Genomic DNA, 7,741 nt, shown 5'->3' on the forward strand with positions numbered 1-7,741 from the left:
AGGACTCCTCCAACTTGGCAGAACCAGAAGTCTTCCCCAAATAATTAATTTTTAATGTTGAAAATAACATTTATCTTCTTTGTGTGTATATGTGTATTTTAAAAGGAACTTTATTACGTGTCAAGGGTAGTAATATTTGCTTTCCAGTCTTCTACATTATGGTTAAAAATACACTATGGAAAACTGCTATAGCATTATGGTTCCTAATTTTCTCTTAAAGTTCGAATTATATCTGTTTGTAACATTCATGGCTAATTTGGCTTGCTTCATGTTATTTAACTACCTGCCCACCTCAATACCTTTGAAGTATAATATTCTAAAGGAAATAATTCTATTTCATTCATCGTCACCTAGTAATATACTTTACACACTCAGAACAGCCAGGGGGAAAAGTTCACTTTAAAATTCATTTATGAGCTCTTTGTGATAATCCAAAGGAAATCTTATTTTTTTATCTGTTACATTCCTCTAAGAAACACCCACTCTGCTACCAAAATCCATTGTGATATACTCCTCTTGAATTATACCAACAGCCAGCAGAACTTAAAGGAAAGGAGGCAAATAGGTTTTGTTTTGCATTTTCCTACTTCTTTAAATGAAATACCTGTATATCTCACTTAACCTAAGAAATGGATTCTTGAATTCATTTATCTACTGACTTGTATTTAATTTCAGATAGTCCAGACATTTGGTTTTGATTGGCCTTCAATTATTTCCTGTACTCTTGCTTTAAATAAGAAACTACAAAACAGTATAACAAGACTGAAGACACTGTAAGGAAAAAGTCACTGCTTTGCTCTTTGCCTTCTTGCTATAAAATTTTCTATAATTAACATTAACTCTTCATTATGTTCCTCTAGAAACTCTGCTGTGGCTGGGAAAAGCGGTGGTCCAGGTAATGAGGTAACATGAGGTATCTCCAAAGAACACGGGGCTCTATTGACCTACTTGGAAAATCAGCATTCTAGGAAAAGCTTTGAATTTATCATATACAAAAATGAAAACAAATTGACTGAAAGCACAGATTGAAACTAAGTTTTCTGAAGAACTATGTACAGACTGTCCCTGACTTATGATGGTTTGACTTCTGATTTTTTTGACTTTACAATGGTGCAAAAATGATTATTTAATTTCATTCAGTAGCAACCACACTTTGAATCCTTATCTTTTCCTGGGCTAGCTATATGTGGTAATAACACTCTCTCATGATGCTGGGAGTTGCAAGGAATGGCAGTTCCCAGATGGCCATGTGATCACGAGGATAAACAATCAGTACACTTAAAACCATTCTGTTTTTCACTTTCAGTTCAGTAATCAATAAATTACATGAGATGTTCAACACTATGTTATAAAATAGACTTTGTGTTAGATGATTTTGACCAACTCTAGGCTAATGTAAGTGTTCTGAGCATGTAAGCATGTAAGCTAGGCTAAGCTATGATGTTTGGTATGTTAGGTGTATTAAATGCATTTCTCACTTATGTCATATTTTCAACTTATGATGGAACATAACTCCATTTAAGTTGAGGAAGATCTGTATACAACATAGCATAGATAAGGATCTTCCATCAACAGCTTTAGAGCAAACATTCCATTTAAGTCTCTAAATCAGTAAAAAATAAGCACAAGAATTAGTTATGTATACACATAGACGATAAACACATGAAAAGATCCTTACCGTCCTTATTTATTAAGAAAATGCAAATCAAAACCACACTGAGATACCACTTCTCACACACTATGATGGTTATAATGAAAAAGAAAAGTAGCAAGTGTTGGTGAGAATGTGGAGAAACTGGAACCCTCACACACTGCTGGTGGAAATGTAAAATGATTCAAGCAAGTTGGAAAACAATTTCTCAGTTATTTAAAACATTAAATACAGACTTACCATATGACCAAGCAATTCCACTCCTAGGTATATACCCAAGAGAATCGAAAAACATACGTTCACATAAAAATTGTGATACAAAATGTTCACAGCAGCATTATTCACCAAAGCCAAAAAGTGGAAACAATCCCAGTGTCCATGAACTGACAAATGGATAAACAAAATGTGCCATATCCACACAGCAGAATATTGCTCAGCTGAAACAAAAATGAAGCACTGATGCATGGTATAACATGGATGCACTTTAAAAATATTGTTAAATGATGTCAGACACAAAGGCCACGTATTATATGATTCCATTAATATGAAATGTCCAGAGAAGGCAAATCTATAAAGTAGATTACTGGTTGCTGGGGCTGGGGAAAGGAAGGAATAGGGACTGACAGCTAATGAGCCTGGGATTTATTTTTGGGGTGATGAAAATGTTCTGGATTAGTGGTGATGGTTGCAGAACCTTGTGAATATACTAAAACCTACTGAATTGTATACTTTACAAGAGTGAATTTTGTGATATGTAAATCATATCAAAATTTAAAAAAAGATTAATAAAGGTTTTTTAACCTAACAGGTAAAAAAACACAAAGGAAAAAAAGCCTGCCAACGATCATGCGAAATTTCTTTAAATTTCCTTTTCTTATACTGTACCAAGATAGATGGTAACTTTTTCAGACTGAGTCAGATCCTATTTTCTGACACTATGAAGGAGTGTCAAATTCACTTTTCTGAAAAGATGCAAATATAAGGAGATAATGATTTAGTAACTGGCAATTCAAAAACAGAGCACAGGTACCTGAGCACACACCTAGGGACTTCTATATGAAGAGTTGATAACTAACATCTGGGCAGCCCCTCCTTTTCCAAATACTGTAGTTTTTATTTCAAATGTTCATTTATAAGACAGCTATTTAGAAATCCCAAAACATTTTCCTGTACAATGTCACCATGTTTCTCAGGCCAGCTCACAAAAGCCTATTTAATCCACAATTTGTTTGGCTGGAGAATAGTACCAAATTAACTTTTCTAACTCTACCTATACATTCCCATAGAAATATCTTCTCATGTAAACCATCTAGAACCTTTCTCCCTCATAGGAGATTTCATCTAGAACAAGTCACTCACCTACCTGCTGTTCTCAATTCAAGCACGGTAATCTAGTGGAAAGTCAAAGGAATTTGCAACCTGGGAGACTTGGGTTTGAATCCTGCCTTCTCTACTTACTAGTTGTGCAACCATGAGCAGCTTATTTAACCCTTCTAGGCTTCATTTCTTCATGTGTATGTTGAGAAGAATTATATCTACCTCATTCAAGTTGATATAGACACTGTCCAGTCAGAGAGGGCATTCAGTAAACATTAATCTATAGGATGTATCAATCCACTTTTCCAGTATTAATTAGCATAGTATATTGAACAAAATGCAACATTTTTTGATAGCTAAATTTCCCCAGTGTTATCATTTGAATGAGAAATGTCACTGTAAAACTACCAAAACTAGAAAGAGAAGAATGGTAATNATGTAGTAGAGTTTATAAAAAATTTTCAGGGTAGTTGAGGAACAAGACAAAGCTGATTAAACGTAATTTGAAGGAGCATAGTAAATATTTTTTTCATTTAGAAAAAAACTTTAGCCTATTAATTTCAAAATACAATTAATAGAATCTAGGGCTTGAAAAACACTGATGTAGGGGGAAAAATAGTTCAATTTGTACTAATCCTCTAATCTAGAACTGTGCTGTTCAATGTGGTAGCCAAAAGCCACACATGCCTATTTAAATTTAAATTAAATTTAAATTCAGTTCCTCAGCCACACTAGTTACATTTCAAGTGCTCAATAGCCACATTCGGATAGTGGCTACTAAACAATGCCATCTAGAAGTTCTAGAAGTTTTTGTTTTTTTTTTTTAAGTGAATCTTTCCAATTATTTTATACTGTTTTGAAGCTCTTACAAGTGAAAAACTGAAATAACGTTTTGGGTAACTGAGGTTTTTAGTATAGGTCCTACGAGATTTCTGGAGAGAAGTTTTCTGCCAAAACACTGTACACGAGATACACTGCAATCTATTATGCCAAAATGATCTTTTGCTTCAGACGATCATTTGACATCTGCTTCTAACACATATCAAATGACTGAACCATGTTTCCTATAACAAGCTCTGTGGACGACAGGATTAGAGAGGCAAGCTCACAGAGATCTAGATGACCAGGTCAGGTTTGAAGATGAGATCATGATTATCAAGATTATAAAGGGCAATTTACATGGTAGACTAAACATAACTAGGTTTTAAGGTACATAAGATACCATGGATATATTAGTTAAGAGAGGGAAATCTGATTTAAATTATGCTACTGCTGTAATTCTATTCGTACTAATAGAAGAATGACAGGAAGTATAAAAACACTTTCAGATTTACAATAAATGTACAGTANCTAGTTGACAACTTCCAGACAGGAAGGTAAATATGTAGAGCAGGCAATGCCAGTAAGTGAACCATTAAGTCACTGTATGTTGAAACATAAAACACTGTTTTTCAGCAGGTAATATGTCCAAAATGCCCTTGATCCCAGAGGTATGTGTATATGACGGGCAGAGATCACAAAAAGGGTAAGGATGCTATTTTACATTATTAGGTAAGCTGCAAGTGTAACAAGGTTCCCAAGTTAAAAATGACTGCATCAAAATATCATTAACCTTAGCTATCTGTTTTCTAGTAACTGCAAATTAGAAGCAATTAATTTAAAAAGGAGAGTGGGAGAGGTAGACAGATTGATGGCAGCATGAAGTTGCCAAATGATAAAAAGAGTTTTTAAGAATTACGAATTGGAGACATAAGTTACAGAGCAAGTCAATATAGAGACCACCTAATAAGGGCAACTAGCTTGATATTAAGGTAGAATATGACCATTAATTTTCAGAACATGGAGTAAAAAAGCTTGTTATCTTAAACTTTTATTTAGATTATTATATTTAAATATTTAGCCNAAAAACTGTTGAAAGTTAAAGAAAAAAAGCTTTGAGAGAGTCAATTAAACATAACAGCCCATTTGCAGGCAATGCTGGATTATGTTACTATAGTTATCAGACTGTCCAAAACTGTTCTTCAAAGCACTTGTGTCCTTTGAGACTTCAGTATGGTTCATGAAAAAGGGGTTCTGATATCAAGTCTCAAATGCTGTAGGCTATATCCTTTTTGCAGATTCATCATGTACAACATCATCTTAAAAGTTCTATGAAGTTATACAGTAAAGACATTGGTCAAATCCTGTTTAATTCTATAATTCCCAAACTTATTTGATTAGGTCACACTCCTTTGGTTTGTATGTTTTTGGTTTTGGATGGCAGAGATGGTTGCTGGGGCACAGATACACCGTTAACATTTAAGAGACTTCTCAGTTAAAAATACTGTATATTGTATATAAAGTTCCTTAAGTACAAATACCACATAACAGACCAAATCCAAAGGATTTTATATTTAAACAGAAAAACCTAGTTTCTCACGGTATATTCAAATAACCAAAACAAATGTATTTAGAGTAATGGGGAGGGAGGCGTGTCATATTAATTTCTGTCCCTAAAAGTAAAATTAACAGAATCAGTCCTAAAGTATAAAAAGGTGTGTACATTTTGTTTTGGTATGTTTTAGAAAATAAGTTAAAATTTTACGTCTTGAGACTATATATTGACTTCATACATTTCTTCAGGGACACACCTCCTTCAAGAAGTTGACAACCAGGATACACCAGGTTTCACCAATTATAAGACACTATCATGTGCAAGATACACTATCATCTTCTTAATCACTACAGAAAAAGAAAAACCACTGCTAATTAAACTATGGCATGCCATGGACTGTGAGATGCCTTCCAATTTGACCAATGTTGAAATGTGAACTTTCCTTTCTTCCTTCTTCCACACATATTCTTCAAATGTTCTTTATGTTTTTCCCCTTTAAAGATGATATCAAAGAGGGGAACAATACAAAAAGGGACAGGATTCAAGAGATTTGCATTTACTATACCCTTACAATTACATTTGGATATTACAATGGTTCTGTTTAAACAGATCAAACAAATCATTTTTAATTGTTCTACTTGATTCTACAAAAATTACCCCAGAGGAAAAACACAGAACTTCCTCAGACAATTCTGTTAGAGAGAGGATTCATTATATTATTTATTAAACACTTAAACCATGCACTGAACCACGTACTTTTTCTATTTTCATTTCATTTCTTACCACAACCTCTTACCTATGAGGTAGGTATTATTTCATCCTTATTTTACAGATTAGAATGTCGAAGCACAGAGACCTTAAACAACTTGGATAAGATTATTAAATTATTAAGTGGCAGAGCCAGGACTCAAACCCAGGTCTGTATGGCTCCAAAGCTTATGTTCTTTAACATTTTGCCATACATCCAAATTATCTCATAAAGTGCCTTCTCAATTTTAAGGAGGGAAGTGAAACTGAAATATTTCATTGCTAGTAACTAATATATTTGCTTAAAATAGGTCAAATATATAAAAAAACAGTTATGTCTTATATGGATACATTTTATACTAAATCTGTTTCATAAAATGCATATATTATGTTTTTTAACTCTACATTTTATAACAATTAAAATTTATAGTTATTTTATCTTTGCTTTTATGTTATTTCGTACTAAATTGATAAACTGGACTATATGAGATCTGCTAATTGTTTCAGATTAATGATATGGAAAACTGTATCAATTCTGAAGTGCAGTAGGGCAAGACAGCTAATGCCAAGTATTAAAATGCAATTGATTGCTTGCATTTTATATTATGTGAATTGGGGAATCAGATATACAATACATGTATTTGCACAATTGTATCCCAATGCTTTAAAACTTGTTACCAACCAAAACACATAAACAACTGAGCTCTCTCACACTCGTGCATTACCAAGAGACCACCAAGATGTCACTGTTGTACACTGTAATCTGAATCACTGGGTCTAAAGCATCTGGTCTGCACTTGCCAAACCGGGGGTTTCCACGTCACCCAACATTCACAGCCTGGTATATCACATGTCCCTGAGCACGGAACTCAAGCAAATCTCGTTCATGATCACAACAGTATGAATTTTTTAGTATGTGACAAATTTTAAAAAAATCTTTGCAACAATTCTGCCATTCTGACTTCTGATAAATGAATGATCTGCTACATTTTTGATCAATCTCTAATGTCCCTGGTCAAGAGTGCACATCCCAATTATGCCACTCTCCTTATATAAAAGTAAGATAAACTCATTGTGATTTCCAGAAACATATTTTTAAAAAGGCAAAGTCTGCCTATGCTTGTTTATCTTTTTATGTTAAAATTTAAATGTACCAAATAAATTTCACATTTTGGATCAACCCAATTAGTATAGGAAGAGCTGCTAAAATAAAGCAAACTTTCCTAAATTTTAGTTTAACAAAAACTGACATCCTATATCATAATCACTGAAAACAATGAAGTGTTCAGTAATGTGTCACAGTTATTACTGACAGTTGACATGAAACAATACCTGTCCTCTCCTCAGATCTTCACTTGGGGGAAAGAAAAAAACCTGAAAGGTGGTAGAAATGAAACAGGAGAAGGAAAAGAAACTTAATAAAACATTTTTTTCCAATATCAATGATCATACTTTAATAGAATGTTTTTTCCTACACACAAAATATAAGAAACCTGGTATCAATATAGTAGAAATACTATAGAATTTGATATGATCTTTGAAGATAAAAATGGATGCACATCCACTGAAGATGGTTTCCAACACACGGGTCTCAATTTTTTATAAAGGAAATATTTATATAGTTACTATTTTTAATGCATTATAGGTACTCT

The sequence above is a fragment of the Crocuta crocuta genome, unplaced genomic scaffold (genome assembly GCF_008692635.1).
Source record: "Crocuta crocuta isolate KB4526 unplaced genomic scaffold, BGI_CrCroc_1.0 scaffold312, whole genome shotgun sequence".
NCBI lineage: Eukaryota > Metazoa > Chordata > Mammalia > Carnivora > Hyaenidae > Crocuta > Crocuta crocuta.